Below are 14,737 nucleotides of genomic sequence, written 5' to 3'. Positions count from 1 at the left end.
GTTCTGTTGCTTATTGAAATGTCAGTAGTGAATGGATAGATCGACATATATGAAAGAAAGAGCCAGAGAGGGAGAGCAAGATCGGCCCAATCAAAGTGGACCCCCCCCCCCAATTCAAAACAAACAAAAAAAGGGGCGGGGGGTGGTGTTTTTGCATGACGATCAAGCAAGTTTTCTCTCGAGTGCTTCCTGTCAGCTTCAAAGAGCACTTTAAGAGGCCGGGAAAGTGGCTCTCTGAACAGCAACGGGAACAGTAGCATCTCAACCATCATCTCTCAGCCAATCTCTGTGTGTGTGTGGGGGGGGGGGGGGCAACACAAACCCCTGTGTTTACTTTGGAGATAGGATGATCAAAGAACAACACTAACCACATAATGAAGGGGCAGATGGACCTTATATGAACTGGAGAGAGAAAGATACAGTGAGCGAGAGGGAGAGAGAGAGAGGTGTAGACAAAATCAAACTGCGAAAAAGCAACAATCTTTTTAGCAGAGGAGAGCGAAGGAGAGGGGAAGAGAGGTGTGCAGAGGGGATATGATGTAGTGAAAAAGTGTGAGCCATCTCGTCGCATGCAGACTGCCTGCACTGAATGAGAAAGCTAAAAGGTAATTTCACGGATAAAGAGGAGGCCTAATGCATAGAGGTAATGTAGCAGGGGATGGAACAAAGGCAAACTTTCATCTCTTTAAGCTTGGATGGAGAGAGAGTGAGAAAAAGCGAGAGAGAGAGCTTTGATGCTTTGAAAATGATAATAACAATCTCAAAGTCAGCCTCAGAAGAGAATGTGCTCCCCTCACTGTGCCCCATCCCCTCCTCTTCTGCCCCCTACCACTTAATACAACTGCACAATGACTGTCTAGGACAAGATGGCATGTGCACGCGCGCGTGTGTGTGTGTGTGTGTGTGTGAGGTGGAATGGTGAATAAATTGTGACATGTAGGGTCCCCCAAATTACTCATGGAACAAACACAAAGATGATGAGAATAAAGAGGCTCATTATACCTGAGATTAGAGGACTTGTGTGGACACATTTAGGGATGAATTTATGTAAAGATGATCTTTCACATATAGAATATAAAGCAGTGACGTGCAGTCAGGGGAGGCAGGTGAGGCACAGCCTCACCTGTCATCATATAAAATCATATAAAAATCATGTATTTGTATTATTAAAAATATAAAAATCATATAAGATATAATCTAACATCAGTGATATTACATTATATATTTTATGATTTTTTCATTTTTAATAATACAATTAGTGCATCGCGTGTTCTTGTGCTCAGCGGCATTAAAATACTGCAGAATGAGGCCACATGTAATACAGCCTACAGCCCATAGGAGACCCGTGAGTGATTCAGCGCACTCATCAGCTGATCCGCTCCTTAGAGACGGGCTTGTAAACACGGAAGCGCTGGATGTCTGGCTGTCCTGCAAGAACCCGTCTTTTCTGCTTTTCTTGCCTTCTTTTCTCAACTTCTGACAATCCACCTACGTTGCACATATTAATTGCCTTAGTAATTTATTGTAATTTATGTAATCTATTGTCATTCATTGTCATTTTGCATTAGTGGTGTAATTTATTTTAGATTAATTGTTAGTTTGCATCGGCGGTGTAAAATCATTTTATTTTTATTTTTCTAATGTTACGTTGCATCAATTGAGTTACTGAATATTGGTTTTATTTGTATTTGTATTGTTAAACTTGTATTGTTAATTGTGGATGATTTATGCACGAAGGACTTTCAACGGAAACAAGACCGCAAGGGCTTTTTTGAAATGCTCCTCTTAGACAGGATGTTTGACTTTATTTGTACTGTAATACATGCTACTGTGTGACCGTACTTGTACTCTAACATTCTATCTAATAAATACATTCATATTCATTCAACCGAAGAATAGTCCGACCGGGAACAGCGGGCGGAGCAGGGCTTATGAGGGCTGGTGGCGATTTGGCTCAATCTGCCTCAGGTGCGCCCGGGGTGACCGCAGCCAATCCCCACGCCGCAGGTCCAGGAGCGAGAGGCAGAAACAGGTGTGCGTAATAAGGCAAATTAACGAGTGCAGCAACATGACCCTCACGTAAACATCAGTTAAACTTTAACTGATCAACACACGCACCCACACACATTCAACGCTGCACGCACACTGATACGCAGAGTTGAATAATTTCACGTCATATAATTTCATTAAATCTTTTGTAAATACGGAGATTATGTGTGGTCTCCCCTTTTTGTCATAAACTGATGAGCCAGGTTTGTGACAATATGTAAAAAATGCTGGTACAAATTTTTAAACAAAACCCGTTAAATCAAATGATGAATAAGCTGTATGTTCATTTATTTGTAAATCTGACTGTGCCTCACCAGACATGAACCTCACCGCACGTCACTGATATAAAGCTCTTTTAAAATATGAATGCCAATAAAAGATTCACGGAGCACACAGTCGTCCAGTTTTGTTCCGCCCTGCCGCTACTCTCTATTAAAGAGAACTGAATGAAGCTGTTTTAGTCGCAAAGCACTTTTCTCTTCTTCTAAATCTGTCTGGAGGAAAATACCATTTTGTTTCCAGAGCTTCCTGAATGCACATCGCAAGTATGGATGATCACCATTATAAGACATTTGGTTTTGAAATGATGAAGGTGGATGACATACCGAGCCATCGCCGAAGTGAGAGTACATATTGTCAAACAGACTATATCGTGTCGTGGTCCTGGAACATTCACGCCAATGAAGGGGGGCGCAAGGTGTTTACCATCGCTCAATCAAATAAAACAATAAAAAATTACGATTTCTTGTGAAGTACAATTGTCTCGCTATATGGATTAATTGATACGTAAACTGTCTGCGATTCTCATGCCTTACTCAGAGAATGTGGCCTCCTCCTGTTGATGGAGAGAATTTGAGCGTCCGATCACAGATTTAATTCCTGCACAAAATGTCCTTGTGTCCTGCCTCATTGGCTATTCTGTCCTGGTTAGTGCCAATTGCAGACAGAGAAAATACTCTTTTTTTAAAAAATATCCTTCCTCCCTCATTTAGTCCCCCCCCCCCCCCCCACCACACACACACACACACACACACTCCTGACCCCTCAGAGTATCACCAGACCTCAAAATTGCATTGAATATATAAATGCTAATGCTAATAACGGCTAGCAGGAGCAGATAATGTCCTTGACTGGGACAAGAAAAGATCCTTTTCTCTTACACGACTCACTGCTGCTGAATAACATTAGAAGAGTTCACATCCGAAGCTCTTATTGCTCTCCCATTCTCTTTTTCTCTTTTCCTAATTTACTTGACTCCCCCCATTCAACTCTCGCCTTCTTGTAGCAGAAAAATCCAGCTGAAGTGTGAAATATTAATTCATTTATCTGCGTGATAAGATCTTGCTGCCTCGCTCAAAATTCCAATGACATCCATTTGCCATTAAGTCAACGTAACACACAAGCAATGAGGTCTCTGGAGCTTGTCTGTCTTTGCGCCCCCCCTCCCCCTCTATACCGCGGCTCCATTTTTATGCCTCTGGAAGCTTTTCATGGTAGGAATTAAACTATAATACTTGTTTCAGTGGCATGCATGTTAATGGCTGCAGCAAAGCTGTCATTTAAGAGACATGAGGAAACGGCTCCAGCGAACAAAATGTCCTCTCGTGGAAGCACCCAGGGTAACCCAGGGTCTTTGGGACTTTTATTGTCTCTCTAAAGATGGAGATCACCCTGATACCAAAATCCCTGGAGTTCTGGAATGAGTGTTCAACTTGTTATTGTGCATTCTGATTGGTCTATGTTTAAGAGTGCCCAGTGGGGTCCAAAAAGCCTCTTAGGCCTCCTCAGTAGTGCCCGTGTGTAACAATGGAGGATTTAAAGGACCTTGCACTGCCAAAAAAAGAAAAAAAAAGAAATGTCCCATGACATGAATAAGAAGCCAAATATTCCATTGTTTCATATAGGAACTTGGTTCCCTTTGAAGACGGATGTGAAGAGAGCTGAGCGGCAGAATTTGCCTTTGCCTTCGTTTCGTGAAAATGAATTATTTGTCTTCTGGCAGGCAGCTCTCCGGAGGTGAGAGGCTGCCTCTTAACATGAGCAGGTATCAGTCTTAAAACCGCTCAAAGTAATTGTAGCTTTGAAGTCACACACATCACAGATGGCACAGTCAATATTGCACCAACGTTTCCGGCTGTTTTCCTCCCAACTCCGCCGTACTTCTGCTCCTTTCCTTGTGACGAAAAAGCACACTATTTGCCACAAACTTTTATTAAAAGAGGCCAACCATCAGTCAGTCCCTGCAATCACTCCAGCAATCACATTAATCATTCTTCTACACTTTATTTGCATCATTTGGCAAAAGAATTTTGTAACCCCGGGTGAAATGTGCTTCACAGCTACATCTGGTTCTGTGTATCGCTTTTGACAGCATACTCCTCAAATCATGTCAGCAAGATTCAATAACGGCAATAGTCACTGATGACTATTAGATTTCCCAAAGTTTTCAGGCAAAACAACTTTTCTTTTCAACCCCCATATTTCACTCAGACCCAAAATGAGGTTTCTTCATGAATAAAAGGCGTTAGCATGGAGGTTCGAAAGCTAAGTAGTGTGATAAAACTACAATTCCCAACAACACGAATGACTACAGGGTGCATTTATAATTAGGGCATTAACCACAACCTGTTTCTTCTGGTAGCTGTTAGTTGATATCTGTGTGCAACTAGTTGTATTTAGAACATAAATCTGCAACAAATCGGCTTTTAACACGATCAATACCTGCACTGACGACAGCCATTCAAGAAAATAAATGCAAACAGACAGAAAGTGGTGCCAGGTAAGGAAGTTGTTAAAGTAGTTCATTGTTCCCGCAAGGGAGAGTTTATGGAAAACACGGCCTGCATCACACACAACCAGTATTACACAATTACCTATTGTAAAATACCACATCGGAAACCCGATAAACACCAAACAGTAAAATAGCCACAGGAATCCACACTTAATTACAACCAACCACAAAATAGTACAAATAAGCACAATTTTACGCAGCAAGAAAGATCCCAAGGGAAACGGTACCAGACTAAATCTATCTGTGGATGAGACTTCTTGGGCCTCCACATCTACCGTATAATGCTGCAAATCACAACCACCTTTCAGAGCCTCTGCATGAGGAGTTATTGTTCTGAAATCCCTGTGCAGCTATCGGATGTTCTCAGGGCCAAAATGTATCAGCAGAGCATGCAAAAGGGAGGTGAAGAGGTAGGCATTGGCAGCACGGAGAAAGACACAAGGTGGGAGAGAGCAGCCAGTCAGGGGAACCGGCATGACAGGAAGACAGCAGGGAAAGTCTTTAGGCCAAGCTTCAGAGGTTGCACACATTTCCTGCCTTGATTAATAAAGTCTAGCTGGGGCTCAGGTCAGCCCTCTGCGCATCTAGCGCCGCTCCAGCCTCACAGACGTGCACGTTCGGTTCAGCACAGCCTGCCAGCATTCTTCTATTGACTGACATGGCCTAACCCCTTTTAATTGTCCTTGAGCAGAAGCTGCGCCAAAAGCACAAAGCTGTGCACGGTTTATGTGTCTGAAGACACTGTCTGCACTGCCAAAATATCTAGACATTTGATATTCTTGCACTCTGAGAGATTCTGTGCAAATCTGCAGACAGAGCTGTGTGTGCATCTGCTGGCCGTGCAGCCCAACCAATGATAATACAATAATGAGGTCATATCAGTATTCACCTCGCAGCCCGGAACAGGGTGGAGTGTTGATAGAAATGATATTAGGCTGTCCAAGATTAAGCACATTTACTCAAATACATACTCAGGTACTTTCAGCCTATCCGTTCATAATGGGTCCATTCAGCCAGTACATAATGGGGCTCCGATTACAAACTGCATTTAAAAGAATCAAATAAAACATGTAATTTTGATCAAAAAGTAAGAAACACTCACCAAAATGCATCATTAGGGCAGCCCTTGCCCACAATTTAAGACATTAAGGGCGTTTAGCCACAAGGAGTGGCGAGCGTAATGGGCTGGGCGCGGGTTCATTGGGTTGTCTGCTAACATTTTTATTGCCTTTTTGCTCCATACTTTAGCCATTAAAGAGTTGGAAATGTACAAAATTTGTGTGCCAATTTGTCAGTTATTTGCCCGCTAAATGCCGAAGCACTTTGCTGTCATTTGGGGTGATCAATGCTTAATGAATTAGTCTGTTTTTCACCTCTGTTAAAGGCAGACATGCTTAGCACCTTCCCAATCCCTTTGAGACCCCGTCTGATGGAAGCCTTCCACCCTTAATTTATGAAAACTGAGGAGCTAAGCAGTTCATGCGTCGAGAAGTGTGAGCTTTTTTTTGGTAAATTGCTTTTTGTGAATTCACTGGAGTCCAAAACGGAACTCAGCCTCAACTTTCATTAATTGGCGGATGAACGAATGTCTTGTGAAGTGGTGATAATACAGAGGAAACAGAGACAGAGAGACCAGGGGATAAATGGCAAGAACTCAAAGCAATGTTTGCATGATGGGAATGAGCGTCCTAATGCAGTCATGATTGCAGAGTGTTTCCAGTGATTCCATTTAGCCTATTGAATTAGCTGTAGTCAGCTCGCTGGGCCCAGCTCTGCAGAAAACAGACACCCAGACATCAAAATCCAATTAAATGCATTTGTTAAATAATGTAATGATTGCCTAAGCATACTTTTTAGCTGGACTCCTTTCATTCTGACCCATAAAATGCCATTGTTTTCTGAGCGTTTGTGAAAGGTTATGCAGATTGATAGAATTAATTGTGTAGTGGGCTAAAAATGTCATTATAACACTTAGATGGCCATGATGGCCCATTTATATCCCCAGTCTGTTAGCGGCCAGGCATTTTAATTTGTAACTTGACATGATAATGTGGCTGGTTCCCCGCTGGCAGACGCAAATATTACTCACATTGATTAAAAGGGACCATTCTCAATAGCTGGACATGCAGAATCCATACACTGTTAACTTTCCCAGCTCGGTTTAGCTTCTATAGGACATAATAGGCTATGAATCTCTAATATACAGACTAAAATACGTCAAGCCTCACAACTGGGTGTTATTATTCATGGTTATGAAATGTAAAATTAGTTATGCTCTTAAATATTTCATCATACCCGAGTAGAGCTATGTGTAAAACATGAACATTGGCTGTAAAAACAAGGTACTATATGCAAACTCACCGACACACACACGAAAAGTAAAATACTTTAAAATACTCTACATTTGTGCTTTTGATTAGTACTTTCTTGATCCTGTTTCCAGCCCTTTCTATCATGAACCTTTACACAAAACTGAAATAAACCATCACATGGCTTCCGGGAGACGGTATCTCTGATATATTGATCAAACTGCAAGCGTCTCTTTAGAGGTCACTGACTTTGATTGAGACTAAATTAGACATTGCTGGAGAATTCTCTTGCATTATGAGCAGGGTGGGTGGGAGGCTATGTTTCCATGGTAACATATTCTAGGGTGTGAGAGGATAGGATCATTAAACCTCACTGGAGATTTAAGGGTCAAAGGTCAGAGGCTCTGCAGTCAATGGGGGCAGTTTCTGATCTACACATTCATAAACATATAGCGCGTGCACGCACACACACACACACACACACACACACCTTGATTCATAGCAATTAAAGAAGAGATTGACATCGCAATTTGTGTCCTCTTGATCATCTCTATTGGGTGTCTCTGAAGATTATTTCCTCTCCTCATTTCCATCGCTCACAATTCCACCTGTAATGAACACATTACAGTTGAGCACATTATGGGACATTTGCCAGGCCAATGGCTGTGCATCAGTTTAAGTGATGGTCATAATGTGAAACGATGAGGACTTGGGTTGCAGTGGTCAGTCTTTTCTCTTCCTCTAACGCCGCATCTCACTCGTCTGACTATTCGTCAGGAGCATTTTTGTTTCCCTTCCACAAACTGCATCTTTTAATCCACTGAAAAAAAGACAACAAACTCATTCATTAATTTGACAGCTGAGCAAAAGCACGCCGTTTGTTATTCACATTCGTGTCCAATTAAAAAAAAGACTGAGATCATCATTTGTAGAGTCAACAGCTGCAAACATTTTATGCTACACTTCAATAATTTAGATTAAAACTATTCATTAAAAAGACGCGATTAAAAAAGATTAGTGAATCGTTGTTTTGTGTGAATTTGCACAGCTGCAACTCAAAGATTTCTTTACTTTGTGACAGCGCACACACACTCACACACACACACAAAAAAAAATACCTGACAGAAGTCAACATTTACAAATTGCATTCACCTACTTAAAGCAGTGGACAAGCTGAAATGAGCATCAGCATCGTACAGAATGAGAACACAGACAGAAGTGTTTGGTGCTTAACAACAATGAGCGCCTTCATCAAAGCGCCATCTTTTCTCTCCCAAGTGTCACAATTTCCTACCTTCTTGTGACACATTTTTTTTTTACATGGTCTTTGAAAGTGATAAAACCGAATGATCAAAATACGTGGCGACAAATGGAGAGCCTCTGGTTTGGAGTTTTGATTTGCGAGAGTGGAAGGTGCTGCACAAAGAACAAATGATGACAGATCCTACTGTAGTTCTCTATATTATTACGAACCCGTATCAACTTTTTTTTCCCCCATTCAAAGACACCGCATGTGTTACATGTCCTCACTTTGTACTGGATATCGTACACCAAAAGGAAATAGGAGCAGGTGTCTTGTAATACGATGCATCCATGACGACAGTTCAAATTAGGATCTCAGCTTCACTAATAAACACAAACTGTATAAAATATTAGGGCTGGCATTTCAATAATGAGTTCCATCCTTTTATTTTTTTTGACACAGCCCGCGTGCTAATTTGAGAATCCTTTTTTAACCCCTGTCTTTCGCATTGAACTGAATCTCATACTCAGGAGAGACGCAGTTTAAAAAGGTGAAATCAATAAAGAAGCAAAGCTTTCTTGTGGAATCCTTTAATCAGCACATCTCTGGGAAAAAAGTACATATTTTCAGTATCTCGTTCGACTGAATTTTGATGGCGTGCAGCAAATAGCATGAGTCGAAGACAGCCTTGATAGACGGCTAATAATGACAAACATCAGTGCAGCTACTCCATTATTAATCGTGCCCAGGCTGCACTGTATGCGATATTCATGTATCATGGACCTTTACGCATCAGTTACTTTTGAATTCAGTCTAACTTCCACACAAAAAACAACACGTATGAAATATTGTATTTGCAATTACAAAACTGTGTGATATTATTTCTACTGATGAAACCAGATCACGCCGCCTTCAGAGTAAAGGTGCTTGTATCGACGGCAGGTACCGTAAATCGACGACGATGATGTATCACATTATCACGTCATTTGTTCAACGCCAGGCAACAACCCGGCTTTTCACACAGAAATAATGTCTTCTGATGACCCTTTCGGAAGTTTGTTCCACTCAGGGATTTTGGTAAATGAAGAAGTTCAGTTTGAATCTGCTTGACATGTAATTTGTCATTTCAGCAAGAGGGTTTCTCTAAACTGAAAATGAGACACACATCTCCTCTGGACCATGATTTCATTTGTTTTGTTCAACCACATCTTCAAGATCCTCATTCACAGTTTGCCTGTTTATTGTGGCGCTAACACCGAATGATGTGAGAGAGAAAGACATAAACCACAAAGCCTGTTGTCATAGTGATTTGTTTTTGTTCCCAGCATGTATAAAATAGTGTAATGTTTGTAACCGTGCGGGGAGGTACTGAGGTGAAGGGTTCTAATCAGAGTATTTTGCCTGAAACCTCCATTTTCTTTTTACAATCACGTAGGTTTAGCTGTTATTCCTGGTGGTGCCTGCAGTGCACATGTGCCTCAGACATACTGTAGAACGGAACGCCTACGACAGCTGAGCGATTCTGGACAAGCCCGTGGAGCTGAGGAAGAGCTGGAGAAAATAACTTCCATTTAAACCCATTTTCGTTTTTCTTTTGCAAATGTTGCAACATATTGGGTTTGGCTGTGGCATCTGTATATGTGTGTGGCATGTGTGAACAATGAACAGACTCTCCTGCTCTGCTCGTTGTCCTGACCCCCGTGGAGAGACTGAATAACACACCTCATCCTGCCCCCCGCCCCACTTTCTCGCTCATTTTCACGCTCTTCTTTTCTCCACTTCCAAAAGGCTTAGACTGTAGTTTTGCCATTTTGTTTAGTTTGTAAGTATCTATGTGTGTGCGTGTGTGTGACTTGCTCCTTCAGGAAATGGTGCATCAATGGGCATCATGTTGCTGTTTGAATAGCAACAACCCCGGGTCTGTCTGTATCTCAATATGGGTTGTCTGCTTCTGCATCTAAGGAATAACTGCTAATGATCATGACTTAAGGTGCTTTATTTGCTGTTGTATAAAGGAATACTATGTGAATTTAAAAACCTTTTTTTCTTTACAAAAGGGTCTTTTTGACCTAATTTCATCTCTTTTAGGGCCTGCTCCGTTAGTATATGATGATGGTCCATAATTATCTTCCTAATTGAGCGACTGCACTGAACAGAATATCGACTATTGTAAAGGCTCAGCCTCTCAGGACAAAGCGCCGTCCTCCCAAGCTAAATGATGCTCCGGTAAATGTTCAGTCAGGAGGTCTAATACTTTACAGACTTAGGCCACAGTTTATTTCTCATACCATCACGCCTCACACACATGGTCTAAACATTCTAAACAATATGCCATTGTCTGGAGGAATGACTTGTTTACTTCATCTGTTCACACTCACCCAATAGCACAGCTGTAAACCATCATTGTTAGCCTATCGGCAGCTATCTCTCAGTAGGATTTTCTCTGTTACCGCCAGTTTATTCATGCTACCGCTACGTCCTCCACCTCCCCACCACCGCAATCAAGGAAGATTGGAAGAGACATCAGCCACCACCACCACTGTTAATTTCCTCAAAGACCCTGAGCACCACACCAATAAACTAATCAAATGCATACTACACAAACCTTTATTTTTATTTCATCCACTTGCCTCCTCTAATTGAACTGATCTTGTATTGAACAGTGCAAAACCATAAAAATACTATATATATATTTTTTAAATTGCTATTAAAAATCTTTATATCCTTTGGGCAATATATGATTCGATGGCTCAAAGACTCAGTGACTAAAAGGGGTAATTTTTCACTTACAGCTATTAGCATCACATTACATGTGATTTTTTTTCTGCAAGTCATCATCTACTTGTTGATCTGAATTTGAGCCGCATACTATTATAAATCCTTCCACTTTTCACCGATCTCACCGATTTCGATGCCTGACTTCCAGTGCCATTGTACGTCCATTTCAATTCTTCACAGGACTCTGTGATGAACTGCAATATTAAACCAGGTAGAATGCTCATTTTCTCCTCATCAACAGGCCCAGCGTGTGAATGTGAGCTTCCTGTGGAGTAGTAGAGGGAAATGGATCACCGAGCCTCCCTGAGGTCCTGCAGAGTGATTAGGCTTTAGATAGGTGATCATCAATTCACACTGGCATCCATACCCACCATAATGATGGGGTGTGTGTGTGTAGGTACAGTGCATGTGTGTGTCTGTGTGTGTGTGAGAGAGAGATAGTCAATTAAAATGTGAGACTGGCCAAAGAGAGTGCTGACCTTTCCAGGAGTTTTAGACACCTTAACTGAGAGAGGGTTGTAAGGGAGCCTAAACGGAAACAGACACACAAACACACACACAAAAAAGTATTTCCAGACGCAGCCTGCCCTATGGATTGGAATTAATTAAACGTCTACGCGATATAGTGGCGGCTGATTGGAAGCTAATATCCTTCTGACTGTTTACCTGCCCAGAGCTGAAACCACCAACACCTTATATCTAACACACACACACACTAGGAAGCAATTAAAGGCCCATTTCCTCAGCTTATATTGTGAGGCCTCGCTAATTCTGTGTGCTGCAAAGCTGAAATGTGCTGGGATGTTTTTTTGTGCATGTGAACATGCACACCTTGGATGTAAGTGGGTGTAAGTATCAGAAACTGTAGTAAAACTGTTGTCCAACAACATTTTTGGATTGAAAGTGATGGGAAGCTAGATAGATAGATAGATAGATAATAGTGTACGTGAAAATTACTAAAGGCATTTGATGATAATAAAAAATAATGGATTACATTAAGTCAGAAATTAAATGATTCCCTTGAACTGGGTGGGTGGAATGAACTGTAGTTATACTGTCAAATTATATTATAAATAACCTCAAAGCCAAATGTACTGAGGAAAAGGGAATATTTAGTCTGTGGACCTTGAAGGGAGATGCTATTTGCTGCTGTTTCAAGGTTAATAATGGAAATCAAGCTCTGAAAGCTAAAAGTTAATAAATGAACATTTTGCAGACTTTCAAAGAAATATATTATAATTGAAAATTCTTTATTTGTTAAGGTCCATATATAAAGAATAAATGAATATATGTCCCGCCATAATGACTATGCAGTGTTTCCAGATGAGACATTTTGAACCGACAATTAGATGCCAAAGAGAAGAAGACGGATCATGAAATTATCGTAAAAGCATTCAATCAATCAAGCAAGCAAAAACACCAAACATTTTCTGTTTCCAGTGAAAGTTTCACTCTGACATCAATGTGACTTTACCTTATTTGTTGCAATAAAGAGCTTTTCTTCAACAAAACAAGCTATTTAAAGTTGTATCTTGGGCAGTGGGACAGTGCAGTGTTGGCTTTTTCATTGAAGCCACCCCGGCTACTCTCCTCAGCCTTGTGGTGAATCTGCCATCGAAGTGATGGTGTGTCACAACTCCTCATCTTGGGCACCACACCAACATTCATTTCCCCAAATGACATATTCACAAGTCGTACAGTGGCCAACTGAAGTGTGCCAACCATTCATGAGCATTCAAGAACGTTGATTTGAAAGCATTCTCCGGTCTCTCTAATTCTGCTGGGGGAACATTACATTACATCAGACCTAGACAAAGATAAAAAAAGAAACAAGATAGCGATAACTGGAGGAAGAGAGTGACGAGGGACAGCGATAAAGAGAAGAATAGCGGTAGACAGTGAAGGTGGACGTACTGTACGGGAGACAATCGGTGTGCAGGCTGGATGTCCTTTATGACTCTCAGGGCTCATAATAACCCAGCTAAACGTTTATATTAACACAGCATATCAGCCTTGCCATCAGAGCAGTCAATGATAGAGCGGAGGGGGGGTGGGCACACATAATTATACTCAGGCCTCGAAATGAACTGTCGTCAGTTTCATACACATACCGAGGAGGGAGGGATGGAAAAAGAGAAGTAAAATCTAATTTAGCCCTTCAAATCACATTCATAGGCTGGGACTGTCAGGTACCTCCTGAGAGTACAAGATATGAGAGAGAGAGAGAGAGAGAGATGTGGGGGGCTTAGGAGGCTGAAAAGGTCAAGCGACCTCAGCTTAGAGGCAGTAGCAAAATATTATGTTAATATGGACTGGATTTTACATACAGAGTTAATCAGTGTGGCCCTGAATTAAAGGGGGAAGATAATTAATTCTAGAGTAAGGGGTTATCATTCCTGTCTATTGTCTTGGCAAGGAAGGGGAGGGGAAAGGAGAGAGTCCCTCAGCCTGTGTAGAACATGGAGCGATAAGGGACGAGCCTGGACATGGAGGGAGGTGACATAACAGGCAGTAAAGAAGGACAGAGGAGGGTTCGAAAGTTAAAAGTGCAAAAGTATGTTGGATAGAAGAAGCACAAAGGCAACGTAATAAAAAAAAAAAGTCTCAGCATGGGAATGATTTTATTTTACTTTCTAACACTGCTTTCTCATCCTTTTGAGAAACACTATTCGTTGGAATGATGAACTGGCTGGTTTGGGCAAGTTGGGTAATCATCCATGCATCCAAAGGTGTGATAGTGGTGTTTGATAAGTGTACTGATCTATATCCTGTCAGCAGCATTTGAGATGTGCAAGTGCTGATCCTGAAGGTTATCTGCTAATCCAATTCACTGAATCATATTGAGCCTTTAAATCAAAAAATCTTTCGACAAAAAGTGAAAATAAATGATATGAGATTATTATTTTGTGTGTGTCTGGAAACATCCTCTTTTGCATCAAAACTATTCATTAAAAAATGTTATCCCTAAGGATTTTTTTGGGGCGTGGGAATGCTACCAGTGAACATCAATCAAATATCCAAGCTTCATATATACATTAAAGAAAATGTACTGGAGATAGATGTTAAATGTTTTGTGTACTTTGGCTTAAAGACAGACACCAGAATGCAATTACACATGTGCTATATAGTGCGACCATCAGGGCTCAGAATGGCCTCCCATCTTAATAAAACTCCAAACAGCCCTCTCACAATATGCAGTTGGAAATGTTGTTTTTAACAACATTTTTTTCATGCCTCATGCACTCAAACACAGGCGATAAAAAAGTCTGGAAAATCGATCCATGCAAAGATACAAAATGCATCTTTTATATCACGGGGGGGTTTCCTCGCAGTAATATGTTGCAAAGTGTTACGCTGCTGAAGGCTCAGTCCTTCTTTATGTTTCTGCCTCAAGACACTAAACTGATTCTCTCTCGCTCTCTGTCTCCATCTTTCTGTGCTCATGTTTAAACCATAAGGGAGACAGCCTCATTACATTTGACTCTCTCACCTGCCACTGCAGAGACAATATGACATGCAAGCACACCACAAACACTCCTGCATACACTCAAACATGCAACTGTGACT

Source organism: Brachionichthys hirsutus, chromosome 14, assembly GCF_040956055.1.
Source record: "Brachionichthys hirsutus isolate HB-005 chromosome 14, CSIRO-AGI_Bhir_v1, whole genome shotgun sequence".
NCBI lineage: Eukaryota > Metazoa > Chordata > Actinopteri > Lophiiformes > Brachionichthyidae > Brachionichthys > Brachionichthys hirsutus.
The sequence above is the reverse complement of the archived record's forward strand: the minus strand, read 5'-3'. Positions refer to the sequence as shown.